Source organism: Gopherus evgoodei, chromosome 9 (assembly GCF_007399415.2).
Source record: "Gopherus evgoodei ecotype Sinaloan lineage chromosome 9, rGopEvg1_v1.p, whole genome shotgun sequence".
NCBI lineage: Eukaryota > Metazoa > Chordata > Testudines > Testudinidae > Gopherus > Gopherus evgoodei.
The window spans coordinates 10,704,375-10,727,272 of record NC_044330.1 but is presented as its reverse complement, the minus strand read 5'-3'; the positions used below and the strand labels follow the sequence as shown (position 1 = coordinate 10,727,272).

At 37.8% G+C, this 22,898-nt stretch overlaps 1 long non-coding RNA gene across 3 annotated transcripts in view; it reads left to right on the top strand.

Annotated features, from left to right (window-relative positions):
• LOC115657799 overlaps positions 1 to 22,898 on the top strand; it is a 393,014-nt gene that overhangs the window by 267,359 nt on the left and 102,757 nt on the right. The window contains exon 1 of one of the 3 annotated variants that reach the window (XR_004002059.1): positions 17,756 to 17,968. The exons of the other annotated variants lie outside the window; for them this stretch is intronic. This is a non-coding gene — a long non-coding RNA (uncharacterized LOC115657799). Of the gene's footprint in view, positions 1 to 17,755; positions 17,969 to 22,898 lie in introns of those variants that run through there. 3 annotated transcript variants of the gene reach the window in all.

Genomic DNA, 22,898 nt, shown 5'->3' with positions numbered 1-22,898 from the left:
TGGTAACTAGAGTGAGATACCATGAACTAACAGCATGTGCTTAAATCTAGTCCTAGCTGTGGCCATGTGATCAGGCTAAACCTGATAACCCCTCTAGCCACTTCCGCTTCATACTCTTCCAAATATACTGGATATTAAAGGAGTTCTCGCAGACTTTCTGGTTATTGGGGATCTGCTGAGCTTTGCATATATGAACTTGTCTCTCAAAAAATATATACTTGAGCTCTATGTATTCACTGTAACAAGAATAGTCGATGCTATTCAAATTCTGGGAAAATAAACAAGAACCCAAATGTTTGCAAAATAAACCATCAAATTAGTTCTGCATCTGTTTCACCAAAAATAGTCTGCCTGATATATAATTTCGTTGTCACATACACACAAAATCCTGCTTTACAATAAAGTGGCTTTTCTGTCTTGCAATAAACCACATACTTTGATTCTGCCCTTGATTCAGCCAGTTCAGAGATGTAGCTGTTTTACTTAGGTCATGCTCCTCGAAACACAGTTTCTTGTGCTTTGAGCTTTTTTCTAATGCTGTATTTTCCATAAATGTTGGTGTTGTGAAAAACATGTTTGAAAAGAATAGAAAACCTTTCAGTGAATAGAAAGTCTTTCAATCATTTCTTAATGTAACATTTCAGAGTTTGAACTTGATTCTCCCAGTATAATGACTTTGATCAAGGATAATTCATGACTGAGGGTTCCATATTAGAATCAGTTTCATACTCTGTTGAAAGTAAGTTTTGTATAAGTATTGAAACAGTCAAAATATAGTATTTCAAAACACTCAGAAGATAATCTTATCACAAGAGGCAACTACTGGTACCTGATCAATGCCACTGCATGAGCTAGAATAAAGTCTGTTGGTGTTGATCTCTCTTTTGTGTGGAGATGACTAACCCAGTTCATTTATCATTTCAGTACAGTGAAAATTATATGTTGTGTTAAAATGCTATGCTTTCACCAAAGTATTGCTTTATTTTAACATAATGTCTTTTCTTAGCATTTTGAAAGTATTCAATACAGAAATCATCCTATAATTTTTTATTTTTGTCTTGGAGGCCCACAGGGCAACATGAGTAATGATGACATTAAAAAGTGAAGTGGTTTAATAACATTCTGCTTTATTTATTAAATATGTATGAATCCTGATTCTGGGTGTCTAAAATCCCTTGCTCATAAAATGGAACTGTTTCTATTTAGAGTGTTTACTTTTGCTCCCTTTAGTTTATAACACCCTTTTAGGAGTTTAACAACCAATGCCAGCATTTTCAAGGTTGGGTACCTACAGTCTCTGTCAAAATACAGTGCAACCCTCAGTTATCCAAAACCCCATTTTCTCAAGCTGGGTCCTTTAGGCCAACTTTACTTGGGGATATTGCCACACTTCAGATAATACAAGTGTTCAGCTGTTTAGTGAACTGAAGCTGAGCAAGGAGAGGTCCTGGGGAAATGGAGTGATGGAAGGAGCCTGAATCAGTGTTCCTTTGGCTTTTGGAGGACCGCAGAAGCAGACCTTTAGTTTTGTCGAGCTCCTAGTTTGTGTGGAAGTGAAGCTCCACTCCGGTATGTTTCAACTCTGTAGAAGTCCGGCTTCAGTCTTACATTGCTTGGGAACACCTGATGAAACCTATTGGCTAACTCTACCAATTATGGACACATCTAGCTGGCTTTTCTCAAGGGCAGCTGGCTCAAGAAATGGAGCTCCTAGTCTAGAGCTCATAGACTAGTTGTCAAATTCTGCCCCTGTGGTGATTTTAATCACCCACACCAATGGGCCATGCCAAATGCTACTGGAGTTGTTACATCATGCCCATATATAATACATATACATGTTATAATGATATAGGGAATAATGACAATATTGACAGAAAAATACATTATATAAATAATGCATACATATATGCATATAGTTATAATTATAACAAATACTCTTTAAAGGGCAACATTTTTAACTAGTTTCTCATTTTGTATATCAATTTTTCATGCACAAACCCTACATGTTCCCTGGACAAATGAATGGTTACAGATCCACTTTTGTATACCCTAATAAGTGACATGTACATGTTATTATCTGCATCATACTAGTGCCCAAAGGCCCTGATCGGTGTGGGGGCTCCGTTGTATTTGACACAGTACAGGCATGTAGGCAAAGAGGCATTCTTCCAAAGCGTTTATGATCTAGTGTAAGTGGACACTAATTTGTAGGCCTTGACTGAAAAACAGGCCTACAATCTTGTTTTTACAACCAGTCACATACAAAGCAAGAGGAGTGTTGCTATTTCACAGAAGTTCAGGAAGATGCAATGTGGAAGCTTGATTGAGCACTTCCTACACAGACAAAATTGTCACAGAACAAAATGGGATTTTTTTTCTGAGGGCAGAGGCTCTGAACAAGACCTTTGCTGTAGCTTACATTCCTACTTATTTTTGGGATTTTATTTGTTTTGGTTTGCCTGGCTGAGATTCCTATGATTCCTCATTCCTCTTAAATTGAACACTGGTGCTAAATAGTTCTGCGTTGTTGCGGATTACCATATGTTCATTAGCAATGATGGCTGAGGGAAGTGTCCCCTTCCATCCAGAGTAAAACGTATCTCTAACAGCCACCTTGGCTTGCCTCTCTAGAGAGAGCAAATACAAGCTCTTGGTTGAATTTCCTAAGGAAATAATAGGTGGGTGTGATATTTTGTTGCCGTTGACTATATAATACTGGTCCAGCGTTTTCAAGCAATTAATGGAACAATAACATAATAAAACAAACACCCTTTTCCCCAAATCCCTGTCTAATGGTAAATTAACAGCATAAGTCTAAGTGGTTCACTTTTAAATGTAAAGATGCTCCAGAACCACAAAGTTATCTGGAGCTAGAAGTTTGGATTTTCATCTACATTCTTAAATGGCTGTTTTATTAGAGACAGATTTACTGATGGAAACCCATTCAATAGTAGAATGCATATTCTGAACTGCATTAACACAAGCGTAAATTTCCCAGTGCCAAACACTTTGTCATCTTCCTATTATTTGTGGCAGTGTGTACCAAATAAGTAGAGGTGTATGTAAATAGTCAGTTTCAGTTTGCATGCGTTTGACTAACTTTTTTTTTAAGTTTGGTTTGTGGAGTTTGACACCCTTGAGAATTCCTTAATAAATGCTTTTATTTTAGTAAGAAATTGTAAAGAGTGAAACATGAAAGAGCAGTATAATCATTTCAGAAACCATCAGTCTTCTCCATCAATACTCTTCTTAGAGTGTTCAGATGAAAATAGATACAGGTGCAAGTTATAACACTAATAGCAACAATGGATCATTTTTGTCTGTTCCTATACACTTTAGACTTTCAGAAAAAATGGCATGTGGTGTTCTGATTAAACTCATTCTCAACTTCAGAACTAGTTTTAACCTTTTAATTGTTGGATTTAAATATAACATGACAAATCCTATATCAGAATGTTCTGAACTAATTTTTTTACATGTTAGTATTGTGGGTTAGTTATTTTCTGTATCCCATTAAACATGTTTCTTGCAAAAGTATTCAGAAGAATGTCTTATATAGACCATGAATCTTCACAATGAGAGGCTTGTGCTTTGTATATTACTGATAGGTGAACCTCAAATTGTGAATAAGAAATCCAGCATGTGTTTGTTTACTCCAAATTTTCCTAAATAATCTGAACCATCTAGATTGGCAAAAGTCATCTGAGATTCTTATGAGAAAGAGGTTTCCTCTTAAGATTTTCTGAGCTTGCTTTGTTTCTGAAATACAGGAACAAAACTTTTCTGGTGTTATATTTAAACTTCAGTTTCTAGTTCTTGTCAGAAGCATGAAGGCTCATGAAATTGGAAAATTGGAAAAACAAGTAATACCAAACCTTTTATAATATTTATAATTTATTATAAAGCTTTGGTCTGAGGCCTATTGGAATTCTGGAAAAAAGTTTTCTGGGATTTCTCTTTTATCCCACGTCCCTAATGTATATATGTGTCTATTTCTTATATGTGTATCTTACTGCTATATGATAAGAACAGTTTACAGTCCAAACTTTTTCTTAGCTTGTGTAATATCTGAAATGTTCTCATTCGAATGGACTGTGGAGTATTTTGTATGTCTGAGAGAATGAACTTGATGGTAAAGTTAGGGAGTATTTATGGAGGTGGCTATGTCACTGGGTCTAAAAAGCTCCTCATATTTTAAATTCTAAGTGAGCTAGTTATTTTTAGCACATTTTTCACCTACATTCTCCTCAAGAATCTGAAAGTGAAATAGACTATAAACAAAAATTAAATTTGTAATTATTTTCACAGTTAAAACTGAAAAAAGAGGTGAAGAAACACCAGGGTCTGGAAAAAGTAAATTTGATATAAAAATTATTTCCATTTGAATAATCTAGGGTGTAAATCAGAGATGAGGGTTTGATACAGAAAAACTCTTCTGGTAGGCTGTGTTGGGGATGGAGTTATGCTAGGGGCTTTAAAGGGGTTGCTGGTGGGGGTGGTTTTATTTTGTTATATTGGTGTTTTAAATAATGTCAAAGGCACCCAGAGTTGTAAATGAATGCCTCTTTATGTTGTCTGATAAATTGCAATAAATAAAATACAATAAAATATTAGTAACTTAAGTAAATACATTCTGTTTTCAGTTGCATTGAATTTTAAGTTAATAGTGCCTCTTCAGTGAATGAGTCCTTTGAGAATGAAGCTTGTCATTAACACACATCATCAGCATTTTAATAATACATAGAGTTGGGGAAGAGAGGAAGTGTAAACTACTGAAGCTTGCAAAAACCAATCCCCTGAAGCTTTCATGTTTTATTTGAGCATATGTTTTGGAAGTGGTGGTGGTGACACTGGTGGCACTAATCTCCTCTTTATCTTGTTTTGATTAAAATGATATTTGAATTTTATTTTTGGTAAACTTTTATCAAGCCTCAGAGGGGTTCTGATGTAGCAGCAACAGAGAAATGGCTGTAATAAACACATCATATGATACTCTTATGTCTTGCATTATAGCTACTGTTTGGCATACCCCAGGGATATGAAATGTTCCAGAAGAAATCCAGTGATCATGCAGTCAGTGCCTGGCAGGGGAAAGAATGAAATAAAGTTCTGCAAATTTTGTTTGTTTGTATTCTTTTTCATTTTGCAATCCAAGCTGTATGAATTATTTCAGCTGAGTAAAAGAAACTGTATATATAGCTAGGAGTCTTAAAATAGAAATATATAAATTGCAGTTTTAGGATTCAAGTGGTTCCTGCAATTTTACGAGCTACTGGCTATAATTTTATTTATATAACTAGCCATACATAACAGTTCTTTACATCCCATTTATCTTCTGCAAGTCATATGCATTAAAAAGTCAAACCTAATTTCTTAAAATATATATTGCTAGTACTGACATGAAATTTAATTCTCAAAATATGCAACAAAAATCCTCCCTTAGCCTTTTGTATATATTTACACAATATGCACTGTTTCCTCTGACAAATAATATTTTAAGAACTAAATCTCAACTTTTGTGGCTTTGTATATATCATCATATACGTGGTTGTAATAATCACATATACTTGTATAGGGAAATAACATGACACATTGGATAAAGCATCAGACTGAGTGTCAGGATACATAGGTTCTATTGACAAGTCACTAAGGGGCCTTATCCTGCAGGCATTGGAGTGCATGACAAAAGCTCTGTTGATTTCGTTGGAACAGGATCAGGCTCTCAGTCCCTGATTCAGCAAAGCATTTAAGCATGGTAAGCACATGTATAGTTCCACTGAAGTGCATCCATGCTTTGCTGGATTAGCAACAGATTTTCAGACATAGCCTCTAATTTTGCATGCCTCAAAATGTTAAGTTTAAGTGCCTCTCTGTCTAGAGATGAGTGCATGTATGTGAATATATATATATATATATACACTATACATACATGTATATATTTGTGTATATATGATGTACACTATTATTTTATTCTATTTTGTTTTATTTTTGAAATATCATATATAATTTCAACTATTCCATCATTGTTGAAATGTTATAATTTCTCATTTGATATCTGTGCTTTTATATATATATATATATATATATATATAAAAATTTTTGTTGACTATCCTTAGTGCTTGCTATAATCATATTTCATGTTTAGTAGTCTTTCCTACCAGAAAACTGCAGTGTTTTAATGTGTGATCTTGTATAGCTTTTGTATCAGATTGTGTTTAAAATTAATCTGCGCCCCAAATGCAGTGTTCCACTGGTATTAATCAGACTCTGCACAGCTGCAGGTGTTCATGAGTATGTTGTAAATTGCAGGATCGAGGCCACAATTAACAATGGCATAGCGTTGGAGGGTTGTTGATACTTTCTAACCTTTTTGTCATTATAACCATGTTACTTTCTTGAACACTGACATAATATTAATCAAATCAAATGAGAATATATACATATATAACTATTTTAACATACATATGTGTGTGTTTACGTGTGTGTGTGTGTGTGTGTATAGTGCTGCACCAATGAAAACAGGATGGTTAGATTAGAACTGTTCTGTTGTTTTTAACAGTTTACTTGCATATAGGCTTATCTTATCTAGAGATTTTTACTACTTTCAGAGTGTGAACACAATATTAGTTGCTTAGTTTGAATATGTATATCATCTGTAGAGTCTATCCAAGTTAAATATTAGCCCAAGCCACAAAATTCAGAACTAGATCTTTAGAACCCAAACTTCAGGTTATTTAGATCCAAGGTTTTGGTTCAATTCATATAAAGATTACAAAATTCAAATCTGGATCTAGCTAACTCCTCACCCTCAGACGTTCTATGATGTTCTGATCTGGTATTTGGTTCAAGCCTTTTTCTAATCAAAATACAGACTTATTATAATGCTTACTTTCTATGTAAAGAGCAAAAATGAGTGAGGGTTGAAAAATGGCCTAGACTTTTGCTTCTACACTGTATTTGTGAAGATACTGTGCAATGTTTTGTAGCAAATATCATGCAGTATAAGAGGCCTTATGATTAAAGATCATCTATGAAACAAAGCAGCCTATTTTCAGAAATATGAGCTAGCTTTTTCTGTGGGCTAGCTCAGTGGTTTGAGCATTGGCCTGCTAAACCCAGGGTTGTGAGTTCAATCCTTAAAGGGGACATTTAGGGATCTGGGGCAAAAATGTGTCTGGGGATTGTTCTGCTTTGAGTAGGGAGTTGGACTAGATGACCTCCTGAGGTCCCTTCCAACCCTGACATTCTATGTTTCCCTTTCCAGAGAAACATGGACATTCTTATTTTAGTTAAATGCTATCAGGTCTCTAGGCTCCTGAGTTTGAAAATACTGGCCTTAAAGTCAGTAAAGTTGATGGGAAATGGTGACAATTTATCATTGAACATTTTAACAGGTTTTTGAAAATGTTTTGCTGAAATTTCAACCTTTAGGGGCTCTCTCTAAAAGTTAGATGCACACTTAAGCACCTAAATGCATGACCAGATTTTCCCAGGTGCAGAGCATTTGCACCCCCCATTGAAATCAGTGGGAGTTGTGGACGCTAATACCATTGAAAATGAGGGGCCTGCTTTTGCTCCCATTGAAGTAAAGGACAGAACTCTCATCAGCTTCAATGACGCAAGATCAGACACCCAGTCACTTATTCTGGTGTCTTAATATGGATTTAGGTGCCTAACTTCAGGTTTTAAAATTGTTGAGCATCTGCAGCATCCATTAACATCAGTGGGATCTGCAACTGCTCAGTACAGAAAATCAGGCCACCTTTTTTGTGTGCGTAACTTTAGGGAACCCACTTTTGAAAATGTTGGGCTTGTAATTATCTAATGCAGAAATGCATCCCTGCCAAAGGCCTGTGATACAGGTCCTTTAATATTTTACCATATTGCTGTAGGGTATTAAGCTATTGTATCTGTTAGCATATAACTGGAACTATTGATTCCAATTTGTTTTAACTTCCATCCTTGATGTATTGTGCTTTTGTGCTAAAGGCTTTCAAACAGTTCATATTTCAGTAGAAATAATTTATATTTCTTCCTCTTCCTCATAAAGATACAAGTGATTTCATCTCTCCTGTGGTTCTCTGCTTTCTACAGTCCAGCTGTGTCCAAGGTGGTCATGTTACTTCTGCTGCTCCTCCTGCTAGGGCTCATACAGGAATCTGGTGTTCAGGAGATTCTGTTCCTCCTCTTCCTTCTCATTTTCCTTGCAGACCACACACAGAGACATAGGGCTCAATTGATCCTGCCGTCCATCCAGCTGTTTCATCTCTTTCTCATAGAATGTATACAGGATATTTTGACCCTCCTGCTGTTTCCCCTTGTCACAGGGTACACACGGGATCATGGTGTTTACAAGATCCTGTTTCTCCTGCTGTTCTTCTTCACATGGCACATACAGGGACATGATCTTCTGTGGATCCTGTCCCTCCCACAGTTCCCTCTCACTGTTGCATGACATACTCACACGCAGGGGCATAGTGTTCTGGTGATTCTGTCCATCCTGCTGTTTCCCCTCATCACAGGGCACAAACAGGAAGAGTTTGCTTTGGTGATTCTGTCCCACCTGCTTATCTGTCTCATAGAGCGCTCCTAGCCTTCTAGTATTTAAGTGGTCTTGTCTTACTTGCTGTTCTTCCTTGGAGGTTCCAGGCAGGGACAATGTACTCAGTTGTTCTGGTTCGTTAATTTGTTGCTGCTCACTGTGTGGTACACCTCGGTAGTATTGCTTCTCCGTGCAGGATGCACCCTCAGACACAGAGCTTACATGGTTCTTTCCTATTTGCTGTTCCTTTTCATAGGTTACACCCAGGAACCAAGTGCTCAGGCATTCTGGTCTTACAGACTGCTCCTTCTTGTATGGTACACCTTGACAGTCCTGCTCCTCTTTGTAGGCTGCACCTTCAGACTCAGAGCTCATATGGTCTTCTTGTTTTTCTTGTTCGTAGGGTACTCCCAGAGACAAGATACTTAAATGTTCAGATCCCATGAGCTGTTGCTCCTCCTTGTATGGTACACCTTGACAATCCTGCTCTTCTTTGGAGGGTGCACCTTCAGACTGAAAGCTCACATAGTCTTCTCCTTGTTTTTCCTGTTCATAGGTTATACCCAGGGATAAATTGTTTGGGTGTCTGGGTCCCATAGGCTGTTGCTCCTCCTTATGTGGTACACCTTGACAGTCCTGCTCCTCTTCGGAGGATGCACCCTCAGACTCAGTGCTCACATGGTCTCTTTGTTTTTTCTTTTCAGAGGCTACATCCAGGGATAAATTGCTCAGGTGTTCTGGTCTTACAAGCTGCCGCGCCTCCTTGTATGGTACAACTTGACAGTCCTGCTTCTCTTTGTAGGCTGCAGCCTCAGACTCAAAGCTCACATGGTATCCTTCTTGTTTTTCATGTTCATAGGTTATACCCAGGGATAAATTGTTTGATTGTTTGTGTCCCATAGGCTGTTGCTCCTCCTTGTATGGTATACCTTGACAATCCTGCTCCTCTTTGGAGGGTGCACCCTTAGACTCAGTGCTCACATGGTCCCCTTCTTGTGTTTCCTGTTCATAGGTTATACCCAGGGATAAACTGTTTGGGTGTCTGGGTCCCATAGGCTGTTGCTCTTCCTTGTATGGTATTCCATGGTAATCCTGCTCCGCCTTGCAGGCTGCACCTTTGCACTGAGAGCTCACATGTATCTGTCCTTCTGGTTTTTCCTTTTCATAGGTTACTCCCAGAGACAAGATACTCAAGTGTTCGGTTCCCATAGGCTGTTGCTTCTCCTTGTGTGGTACACTTTGATAGTCCTGCTCTTCATTGGTGGTTGCTCTGTCAGACACAGCACTTACATGGTCTTGTCCTCCTTGTGTTCCCCTTTCATACCGTGCACCTAGAGACAAGTTGTTGAGGTAGTCCTCTCTGTCCTTTCTTTTTTGCTCCTTACAATGCACCTTCAGGGACACTGCACTCAGAAGTTTTTGCTCCTGCTTCTGTTCATTGTGGTGCACATCTAAGTGCACAGTACTTAAGCTGTCTTGAGTCTCCATGCTGTATGGTTTAGCAGCCAGAGTTACAGCATCTCCATGGTCAAGTTCACCCAGTGACACAGTGCTCCAATGGTCTTGTCCCTTTCTCTGCTCCTCCTTGTCAGACTTATCCAGGGGTATGGCTCCAAGTTGGCACTCTTCCTTGTTTCTCTTACTTCTTTTCATTTTCCCCCTCCTTTGTACAGAGTTTGTTTCAATTCTGCAGAGATATGAGGGGAGAATTAGGAATTGGGGATGGATGGCAGCTGTAAATACTTTTGTCCCAGCCTCATCCTATATCCTAATGGCTTAATAACCACACAGTGACCTTAATTCCTCTCCTCTCACTGTCTAAGCAGTGGATTCTGCTGTCTGGTCAGCAGTAGAATGGTCTATTGACTGCTTTCTTAAATCCCTCTGTCCGCCATATTTGTGGGGCAAATATGGTCTTGTGACAGCAGTCATGCTTACCTCCTCCGAAAGCAGCAAACACAACAGAACGTTAACATCCTGAAAGAATTGCTTTTGTCCTTAAGACACACACTCTCTTCCATGTTAGCAGTTGCCACTGCTAAATCGTCACTACTGACACCATTTTCACTCATGCACCCAAACAGAAAAAAAAAACAAGTCTGAGAATTAAAAAAATAAAAAGTACAAAAAATTAACTGCCCCACTTGAACCAAAAGGTTTCTGAAGACCTCTCACACCAGCTCAAAGTAGACATGATTGCTAATCTGGTAGCTAATTTGATAATAATGGCAACTGTGAGTCCATCTCCTGTTGGGTTTGTCTTTATGACCTCATCAGTGCTGGGAGGTGAATGAATGGCTGCTTGGCAACCATGGTATGACAGATATGACAATATCCTCCAACAGCAAGGGCAAATATTACTTAATTAAGTTATACCTTATTGAATTAAGTTTATAGATCATTGTGTGCCAGGGATTGTATGTAACTCCATGAGGAAGAGGGACTACAGCCCTCCAGGAATTAAAAACAATGTGGGGTGAGGGAAGAGGTGCCAGTAAGCAAATTCACTCGCGTTGTAACAACTCCAGAGAACTACCATCACCTGGAGAGAGAGACCCCGAAAGATCATCGAGTCCAGCCCCCTGCCTTCACTAACAGGATCAAACTGAATTCTGCATGGATCAACAGACAAAGAAAGGATTTTTGGATAGATAGCCTACATTTAAACTGACTCAGGGTCTTCTTTCTGATCCAATAAACAGATAGGACCTACTGTCCAAGGAAGCCCCAGTCCTTCCTGGGAAGGGTTGAAAGGACTTGGCTCAGTCTGTGTTCTTGTTCTGAGCAAAAAGAGTCATGACCTGGTAACCACAGAAAAACCCCTGGGTGGGGTTTGAAGGCCTTTTAATGGGCAAAGACCTTGTTGGAGTCAGGGGGTGATCTCTGGTAAGCTTATTATCATGTTTGTTGTTTCTTTTATTGTCACTAATAGGTTTTCTCTGTAATCCTTTTATCTTAAGAATAAATGTGCTTGCTTAGAAGGAGCTGTGTGGTAGTTTAACTGTGGGCAATTACACTGTTTACCATCTCTGAGGAGAAAAGTGAAGCATGCCATCTTAGGCAACCTGGCTTGGGGAGGTCACAGTGTAGTCTGAGAACTGTGCAGCCTGGAAATTCACCATTAAGAGGGAGAGAGACACGTGTCTCCACTGAAGAGAGGTGACAGCTGAGGTGTCTGAAGCCTAGAATGGGTGCCCCTTTATTGTGGGTGCCCACAATTTAAGTACGTCCCTCAGCCTGCCCTGCTTCCATCAGCTCCCATTGGCCAGGAGCAGTGAACCCCGCCCACTGGGAGCCACAATTGGCTGAACCTGCGGACATGGCAGGTACACAAACCAGTCCGGCCCACCAGGGGCTTTCCCTGCAAAAGTAGCGGAACAAGTTTGGGAACCACTGGTCTAGGCTACCATCAGCATAGCATCTGGGTGCTCCACTAACATTAATAGACTATCCTCACAGTATCCCTGTGAGATAAGGAGGTGCTGCTCCCATTTTACACATGGGGAGCATTCTGGTGGTCTCCAGCACAAATGAAAGTTTTCTTCCGTAGATTTCACTTGTAAATATCTACCTGAAGCTGAAGAAGGCTTGTTTGAAGCAGAAATTGGGACTGAACTTCAGAAGTTATTGAGGAAATTTCTCTTACCCAGGTTAGCAGTTATGATCAGACAATCTAGCCATTCTCTTTGCATATTTAGGTGTTCAAAGAACCATCAACAGAATCAAATAACAGAGGTGAAAGTTTTCTCCAGTGTTTTGCAGAAAACACTGGTAAAATCTAGGAGAATCTGTTCAGAATGCTGATAATTTCTCTTGCCTAAGATGTCAGACCCTCCACCTACATTAATCATGCGTGGTGCAAAGCCCAATGAAGTCAATGGAAGTCTTACTAATGACTTCAGTGGGTTTTGGATCAGGTACTTACTTAGTACTGGTTTATTATCATCTACCCTTAGTAACAATTGCAGTAATGCCATGTCATGGATACATTCAGATTCCTGAAACTGTTAGCAGTTTTTGTCTGTTTTCTTACATAGGTTTGACTAGATCTTTCTTGAAAATGGTTGAGTTCTATCTACTTGTTTAGTAAATGATGATGGAAGAATTTTGTTTGGTTCCAGAAGTGCTAGTCCGTGATGCACTGTTTTCACCCAGTCTCTTAGGGGAGGTTATGTTCTGCCAAAAGAGTCAGCTCATTAGAAGATATAACTTGGGGTTTTGTTGCTGTACAACTAATAAGCAGAGTAGTTCTTGCCTGATACTGTAGTGGTTCAACTTGCTGTTCCATATGTTTTGAGAGCCGTGTTACAAGAACAGGAAAATGTCGAGGTGAAAACTTGGCAAGACTGGCTGGTTGAATGAGAGTTGGGCATAGCTATGAGGTGTTGGGTAATTTACTGGTGCACCCAGTTTTGGAACAGGTATCTTTCCAGAAATCTTAGGTTCTATATCACCTTGGATTTTTTCTGTTTGACAGAACATTAGTGTTTAATAAAGTAACATTGGAGGTCATGAAAATATTTTATTTAATCATCTCATCAATGCATTTGCAATGTCTACCTTCAAAAGGATGAGGGTTTAAGAGTAGATTATTTTTAAAGACAGTTTCAAAGTGGGCAAAGGACTGTTCTGAAAAATGCTTATCTAATATATGGCATGTTTTAATTACAATTGTACCTTTGATTTCAATGCTCTTCAGTATAAGTTTATTATTATACCAGTAAACAGTTTAAGACTGTCAATTTTTCGCTTTCTGAGCCTGATTCTCTCATTCTTCTCATCATTCCTAGCTATCACTCAATCTCTGCCTACCCTTGCAACACACTCACAACTTGCTGTGTATGACAGTTTTCCTCCATTGAACCTAATTAGCATAAACATTCTTTAATCTTTTTATTCAGTGATGAGATCCCAGCTATTCACCATTGGAAACCATTGTTGCACAGAGGTGACATCATCAAAAACACCCAACTACACTATCAGGTCCGCAGCAATACCCCAATGAAGCATTTGTCTTTCATAGCAGCCCAGGGAGATGGCATTAAGTCATTTTTCTCCAAAGGTCTTCTCAACTGCATTATCATCATACAACCTTTGTGTATTATCACAGTTGGATACCATTGAAGGAACAGAACATCATTATCTATGGTTTAGTCTAGAGAGACAGACCAGAACTGCAACTTTCACATCTGGTTCTGGACTGAACTATCCATAGCTTGTTGAAAAATGGGACATCATTTTTGCAAAAAAAGTAAATGAAAATTTCAGGCTGTCTTTTTGCTTAACTTTCAATGAAAAAATCATAGAAATTGAAAATTATAAAAATGTTCATCCAGCCCTAGAATTTCCGATATGTAAACTGTGTTGGGTTTCCAGATTTTCATATGGGCATAACTAAAACCAAAACTCTGCTCTCAGATCTGGTTGGTTCTGGTGTTCTGCAAATCCATAAAGATTTTAATATATAATGTGCTACATTGCCTGCATGCATGGAACTTTTATTGACATCTCTGGAGTTGGATATCTGTTCTTGTATGCAGAGCAAAATACCGGTATCAGCTATGCAGATCTGAGAGCAGACTTTTCAGTGTACAACATGAGGAGGATAACCCCAAAGGAGTACATTTCTTGTCCAAGAAATAGTGAATAAGTCGCTTATTTAAATGTTCCATTTTCCCTTCAGCCTCTGCAGTCACAGCATACTTATATTTCACCTGTCTTTTCTAAATAGATATTTATGATTAATGTAAAAATTACACCATTATATAGTTGCTTTTGCTAATGTATTTAATTAATTAAATGCACAATTTAAGTGAAAACTGTAAAGGGTTAGGACTTCAAAACACACTTTTCTGTACAATAAGCTTTTTTCAATAGAGAGTGCATTATATCGATTAGTTTTATTCTTATCAGAGGAAAAAATTCCTAGGGGAAAAGTGACTTCAGTGTCTTTTGGATCAACCCCTTAATATATGTAGATTCATAAAGTCCACATGGAACCGTTATGATTATCTTGTCTGACCTGCTCCATAATACTGGCCATACAGTTTCACCGAATAATTCTGACATCAAACCAATTACTTCTTGATGAGCTAGACTCTAGAGCATATCTTCTAGGAAGGTGTCTGGTTTTGATTTAAAGACTTCATGTGATGGAGTTTGCCCTTACTGTTAACAATTTGTTCCTAGTTTCTAGTCTTAATTTTTCTTGCTTCAGCTTCAAGCTCTTGGATCTTGCTATGCCTTTGTTTGCTAGATTAAAGATCTCTCTCCTATCAGAAATCTGCTGCACAGTAGGTACTTGTAGACCACGATTAAATCGCCTCTTACATTGATCTTAATAAGCCTCTCGCTATAAAGTACGTTTTCCAGACCTTGACTTTTTCCTGTATCTCTTCTGAGCCATTTCCAATTTTTCAAGGTGTGTTTTGAAGTGTGGATACTGGAACTGGACACAGTAGTCCTGAATGATTTTACTAATGCTGATTGTAAGTTCAGAGGGCAAAGAAGTTACTGTTGTATGAATACATATCTAAGGTGATGAGGTAATTTGATGGCAGGGATGGTAGCATGTTGTACTACCACGTAATAGAATCAGGCTTGGGATTTCAGCCCTTGGAGTTGAGGCACCTCCTGCCAAGCATGCAACTGAGGACCAGAAGGCAAGGACTGACAATTCTACTATCATAACTCTTTGCTGGACACTCCTTGGAAGGGTGTGTCCATAGCACAATATATTCCATCCTCTTGGGTTATGCTGAAACACCACTTAGCAGCTATTTGTAGATGGGATCTGTGGGTATAAAGTAAGTTGGAGTAGGATTTGTCATTCCATATATAACCTGTTGTCCATCAAGTCCAATACCTTGCCTCCAGCAGTGGCCTATGACTGATACTTAACAAGAAGGTGAACCTCAGTATTCCCCATTATGCACCTAGCTCTTTGGACGGAGGGTACATGGTGGGAGAAGAGAATAAATTAGTGTGGAATTGTGTCTTCAGAATAAATTAATGGGAAAAGTCTGAAAACTGACCAGACTTGGCTCTGTTTGCAACCAAAACAGTAGAAGACTTACACTTAAAAGTGAAGGGCAATGTGCTGTCAAAGACTCTTGCTGCAATAATTATTTTGAGTAGTTTTAAAGGACATAGTTTAGACTGAAGAGGGATCTGTTTATGATTTAATTGTGTGCTGTTAAAAAAGGACTCTTACATCATTGTAAAAATCTCTTTGGGCAACAAAAATAGGATTAGAATTATCTTTTGATATTTACAAAAATAAATTTTATGGACATACAAAGTCTCAGTAGGGAATAATTCTCTTATTTTTGTTTGTGTTTTAAACCTCTCCTCAGAGAGGGAATAAAATTTAATAAATCCTTCATTCTCTTTCTCAACAGTATCTTTAACCTACCTAAAATATATTTCAAATTTATAGTGATTAAAAAAATCTTCAATATCCTGCTGTGCTGGAGCTAAAGAATGTTAGATAAAAATCAAAACTTTCATTTTTAGGCTAAATTAAAACTCTTGTCCATCAGCACTATGCAAGTTTGACTCTTTCATAATGACATAAAGTTATCCTTGTACTTCTGCACTAATTGAAGTTATGTTATTCCATAGTGCCAAACTTTTTTTTTTCTAATTTTGTGGGAGTATTTCTCCCTCCACACACACAATCACAGAGAATAAATTCCACATACTTGAAATAAGTTAACCATTATAAAGTTCAGAATTCATGAAGCTCTTCCAACATAGAATGGTTAAGGAATTGCAGCAGAATCTCAAGGTCACTGAGAATATTCTTTGGGGTATTCTTATGTGGCTTATCTGTGCTCACATGCCTAATATATTTTTTTTTTCAGTGCAGAGAATAGCCACTTGCAGAGAATGGAAGCCTTAGCCCGGCCCTGTGCCATCCCTTATTCAAGTTCTTTTATACTCCTCTTTTTAAAGAAGCTGTCAAGTTCTTTTCTGAAGCTGACAGGAAAGGCCAAATCTGCAGTACAGGAAGAGAGGCAAAAAAGAAACTTTTTGTGTTGATGTTTTACTAAGTGAGCTAAGGAGAATTTTAGAATCATGTAATTTACTCTGGCGGCATTTACTGTACATAGCTATAGTGATGGTAATTTCTTTCATTGTTGAAGTGAAAAGATAACCATCAATCAGTTGTCAATTGGTCAATTGCAGAAGTGATGAAAAGAAACTGGTAGGAACAATCACTTCTGTGGCTACCTAGACTATTTGGGGTTTTAAGGAAAATATGGGAACTGGAGTGTGTAAAAATGGAATGAGCCTGGCAGGTTAATAACATTAAAAGATTTAACAGAGTAGCAAATATAACACAGAGAATCAATTTAATTATAATTATTTTGGTGAGTTTAAGCATTGCAGAAACAGGTTAAAACGCAGTCAGTATTGAAGCATCTTGAAACCATGAATGCTGAAAACTAGGCAGGTTAGGGTAGACTGTTAAACTGACTTTTGAGTTGGAATAATTCTTTGTTCAGTGTCAGGATCCAGTCTGATCATTTATTTCAGATGTTACTATACGTGCAGTAATAATTCCAGTCAGAAGTAACATTTTTTATAAAAGGGAATATAGCTAGTCTTGTAATGCTCTGAGATATTCATGAAATACATTACAACATTTAAATTGCAAAAGCTGTATAAGAAATAATATCAGGCCTAGTTCAGGGATCAGCTCTACTTTTAAATAAATAGGTAGGAAGTTATTTTTAAAACTAGTTCCAGGGTGCTGGTATCCAAATGCTGCATGTTTCGTAGTTATTAAAATTATCTGAATGTCATCTATTCCTTTTTATTTCATTTTGTTAGGGTTTAGGCAAAAGATTTCCTTTTAATTCATTCTGTTTTTTTTTGTCAAAGTTGCAATAATATTCATTTTGGATGGTTTATGCTGTGGTGGAGATGTTTGTGTTTGTGTTTTTTGTTTTGTTTTGTTTTGTTTTTGCTGTGGTAGGTAATAAAAAGGATTACAGGCCCTCCAGAAGGATGAGATATCATCAGTTTGTAATCCAGCCCATGGTTTCCTAGATACCGTATTGTCTATTCTGTTCCGCTATGTGAAAAATGTTGAATATCAACAATGGGTTTCAGTGCTGTATTGTTGAGTTTTGTATGAACTAATCTAGCTTCACTTAAAAAAAAAAAAAAAACACTACAGCTTTGGACAAAAGTCTATAGCCAGTGCATTCGTAACTCCCCATGCACAAGAGCTGACTGTGGCTCTGGGAAGACATTTTACTCATTTGGTTTCTTCTTTCTTATAGTCTTCTTGTCCTGCTCTCAGGTGTTTACCACCTATTAGAATTTCACCTGTATGGGTACTGTGTTTGAGAAAGTCCCAGGACTTGTCAGCTGGTATAGGCCTCATAAAAGACAGCTCTGTTCAGGGTTTGAAAGGTAAGATTCTACCTAACTCCTCTGCTGCCTGTGATTATAAGATGCTAACTTTATTGGCCTAGCTCTGAAACTTTGCAGTGTATCACTTATTTGTAACTTTTGTAGAGGGCACGCTAGCGTAGCAAGTTTCAGTTTACCAGGAAAATGAATCATTCTTGGAGTGAGGGGTGCAGAGGTTAGGGGAGATGGATTTGAGTGAAATGTACCTTTCCTTGTACAGTAATTGACTTGTAACTAAAAACTGAAGTGGATGCTATGTGACTTGCACAATGAAGTGCTGCTGGCACAGGTATTCTGCACATTTGTATGTTCCAAAAACTAGTGTAAGAGTATGGGGAAAATGTTTGTATGACCTGATGGCATATTTCCGGTACATTTATAGCTCAGATGATCATATGTGATTCTGACCTGCCTTGCCATAACTAATGGCTTGTTTTCCATTTTAGATTTTGGTGCTGTGCTTTAAATATTTTGATGGACATTCTGCTGGGGGTGCGGTTTGCTTGAAATAAAGTAGGCAGGAAACAACTGGGAGTAAATAAGATACATAATCTGAAGGACATTGTCCTTAGTCCAACTCTTGAAGAAACCTTCATTTATTTGTCGCCAGTATTGTGTTCTCCCTATATTTTATTACATTGGCTAAACAATTAGAAGCAAATTGTACAATTAAGTATGTACATTAACTGCTGTGAATTACACTAGATGCACAATAGTGAAATATGTGCATATTGAATGTATGTGGATGTTACATGTTTAAAATATTTTAAAATCTTTTCTGTGTACTTTATATTACTAGATTCCTACCTTTTTCATTAAAAGTTATATTGCACTTTGGTTATTTTCAGTGCTTAGATTTGTAAATTGCTTTAATTGCGTGATAAAGTTATGGTTTATAAGCATATACTTGATTATGACTAAGATAAGTGTGTTCTGTTGTAGAATGAGTGCGTTTTTATAGTTTCACAACTCTTAAATTATAACTTTGTCCCTTTTTATTATTAAAAAAAATGATATCTGCAACTATAGCCCAATCTCCAAAAACTCCTGACCCTTTCAGGCATTTCCTTTTCTTGTGAAAGATTTTCACAGAGTGTATATTACTTTACAAGATCCTATCCATGCCCTGCTACAGTTTGAATGTTTTTTCCATCCTTTTTTAACCTAGGAATTAGAAGAAAGTGCAGACGATGCTTGCTTAACCCTGCATTTAGTGCCAAGCAATGATGTGCTCCCTATGAAACCATTTCTGACCCTCTTCTTGCAGTGGTGAGCCTGAATTTTTCCCCTTCCTTGCCCATCATTGTCAGTCAATTATAGGATGGAACTGAACCAGAAAATCTGGTACAGTCTGGCAATTAGTACAAAGAGTTTCCAGTCTAGTGTGAAGACGGAGATGCAAGAGCCCCAGCAGCTAGAGAAATAGTTTTGATTGGCCGTGGACATTGCCTTTTAGTGCTGCTTGGTTACTTCCTAAAGATACTGGCTCCTACCCTACAGGTCTTCCCCTTAAAGTACTACATTATGGGCCTACTTTTTGTAAGTCTTTTTTTGTTTTGTTTTTTTCTTCTTTTTTTAGCTCCAGCTTCTCCCATTTTCAGACTGTCATTTTAACCCATCAAACAGACACATTTTGACTTGTACAACAAAGAACCAAGTTATCAACATTCACAGAAACTGACATTTTTAATTCAGGCTTCATTATGTCTTTGATTGATGACAGTGAGCTACAAAGACATTTAAAAAAAATTTATTATTTTTTCTTTTAAATCCAGCATTGGGATGTTTATCTTTCTTTTAGTGCTCATATTTCCCTTTCTACCTTTATTACTTAGTAATATATAATTAGCATTATCAAAACCATCAGCTATTATCCAATGTGACTTTTGACCTTTGTTTTTACCTGCCTAGCATTTTTCAAAATAAATTACAAGAAGAATTTTTACAAGATATTTTAAAGTTCTACAATGAAGTATGGTTAATTAAGCTCTTTAGTACTTGTATGCATAAAAACCTTCACTGTGGACAAGTTCTATAAAGATTTAATGAAAGATTAAATAAAAGACCATTATTTTTAATGTTTGATGCTGTAAAACAAAACTGACAAGAATTAAAATTTTAATACAAAATTGAAAATTAATACTTCTATAATCCATATAATATATGTTTTACAAGAGCAATCTTCATATGAAGTTATAGCATGTTCAAGGGTTGTCATTGAGTTTGTAAAAACTAGTTCCTATAAAGCATAAGAGAGAACATCCAGTATAACTGTAAATATAGGTTGAAGTCCGTGAGTAGTGCTGTGCTTATGAATTACTGGAAAGTAAAGTTTTCAAATTATTATATATGAGAAGGTTGGTAACTTGACTGGATGTATGAAAAGTAAACAAGTATTTATGTCATTCTTAAAAGCAAAATTCAATCTGAAAATAATTTTAACTCCAAACTAGATAGCTGCACAGGCAGTGGCCAGGAACACTGGGCATTCAGGCACAACTATATTAAGGTTTTCTGTGAGCATTATTGTCCTTATACGAGTCAACAGTTTCTTTTCTGTGCTTGGATAGCTATGTATTTGGGATACTGATTTTTGTTCTAATCCAATTATTTTGTGAAGTTGTTAAAAAGTCAAATGTGCAATCTAATGTTTATATGCATCAATATATAATCTATACATAAGTATTTTACACTGTCTTTTTTCTTTTCTCTTTCTCTCTTTCCTTCTGTGTAGCAGTTATGTAAGAATTCTTGAAGGATGCTTCAGACACATAACAGCAGAATATTCCATTCAGGAGTTAGATACTGCTTTTGCTATAGCAGTGGAAAGAAGTCTAGTAGTAGGGGACTGTACGTGTGACGATAGCATTAACATGTTGCCCACTTCAATCTGGTACTACTTGTTTCTGTATTTATCAGACATTCCTCCCTGCTGACTGATCGCTGTCATTCATTATCCTACTTCTGTTATGGAGAATCAGACCTTCCTTTAAGGCTGTCAGCACTGCTGTTGATGTCCATATAATAGGTCATTTTTCTTGAAAGTCTATATAGAGCAACAAATTAGTATGTTCTTTTTGCGATCTTAGGGTAGTCAGTATGCATATAGCATATGCAGAGCTAAAGACATTCTGTACATTGTTCTTGGGGATTGGTAGCACCGTATGGATTAAACTCAGAGCTGGTTATCTGGAAACACCGACATTGGCAATAGATGGGCTGTTGGTGCTGATGGCAGGATTTCTACGTAGATCATTATTCATTGTATTATTAATAGCTACCATTTTGCTGGTTGTTTGTTTTGCATAGCAGCAACAAAATGGTGGTGTAGGCTCAAGCTGAGAGAAAAGGGAAAATGATGGTGCATTGCACCTTGTTAAAATAAATGAGTTGATTTTATATAAGGATCAGGCACAAGAGGAAGTGGAAGTTTTCCTTGTTCAAAGTTTAACACTCAGGCAATGGTGGCACCTGTCAAATACAAATTCCAAATACACTTCTGGTGATTGTTGCGTTTATTTTTCACTTTGTAGTAATGTTGTTTCTTTCAATATGTAAGCATATTTGGTGTGGAACCAAGAATGCCCCATTTTAATTTGTTAGTCACTAAGCTATGTTATCATGGCCAACAGGTCAAATGCCTATATAAACATGTTTGAATATGAGCTTTAACTACAATTCATAGTTTCAGTGAGTCTAGCATTCCAACATAATGTTCCCAGCTGGCTAACTAACTGTGCCCTGCTTTCAGCACTTTGCTTCTGTGGAATAATGGTATATTTTATTCATGTGTTTTCCACTCTCCCTCCAAAAGCATCTCTCCACCGCAATACAAGATTTTACTTTTAATTAAGCAATAATATCTCAAGGCACTCTTCAGAGCTGGATAAATATTATTATCCCCGTTTCTCACTTGGGGAAATTGAGGCACAGAGGTTAAGGGACTTGTCCAATGTTTCATTTCAATTTGGTGGCAGGGATGGAATAGAATTTCAGACCTCCTGACTGTCCTAGGCTTCTTAAAGCACCTCGCCATGACTTAAAGCTACCCAATGCATAATTGTTTGCTATATCTCAAGGCTATTTGAAAAACTGTATTGGAACCACCACTAATACCTACCTCCAATGGATGACCCTCAGTTATAAGAGACCATTTTAAACTATCTCAATCTCTTTTCACTTGTGGGATCCAATCTCACTGCTGTTGCATCCAATGCCAAAACTCCCATGGAGTTCAAGAGAGCAAGATCAGGCCCTGGTTCCTCACTCCTTCAGTCCAACTGGCTGATTTATCTGTCATTCTGTTGAAGAAGTTTGGTGTGAAATATTGGCCACATTATCATTTCAGGAAGACTGGGACATGGAGCAGGCAGACAGTCAACGAGAGACCAGATGGGGATATCTGTGTGCCACAAATTAGCACATGGAAACAGTAGCACCAGAGACATCTTCCCCTATTTCTGGCTTCTCAGTTACTTTGATGTTTCTGTCAGGTTTCTTCTGTCTCCTGGATTAGGTCATGTCCTCTGGTCTTCTTTCTGCCTGTGCTCTGGGGAGGAAATCGAGGAGGCCAAGCCAGACATATCAGCTACTGTCCCTCTGTTTTTCCATGACGAACCTTAGAGTCAAAGAGAAGGGAAAAAATAGAGCTTCACAGCACATCAGGGTAGCAGATTGGCCCTGAAGAGAGAGCTGGGCCTGGAGAGACCAAGAAATGGAGAAGAGAGAAGGAAAGGTCTTCCTCTCTGTGCCTGGACACCTGCAAACAATGGCCCAAATCATATAAAGAGCAGAGAAATACCGTAGTCTCTGAACTCAGTCCCCTAGGTTTCCCCAATCTAGCTGCACCAGTCGAGAGAGTTTTACTTGTTTCTTTAAAGTGGGAGGATCTACATCCGCCAGGGATAGTGACTTCCATCCACAGACTGAG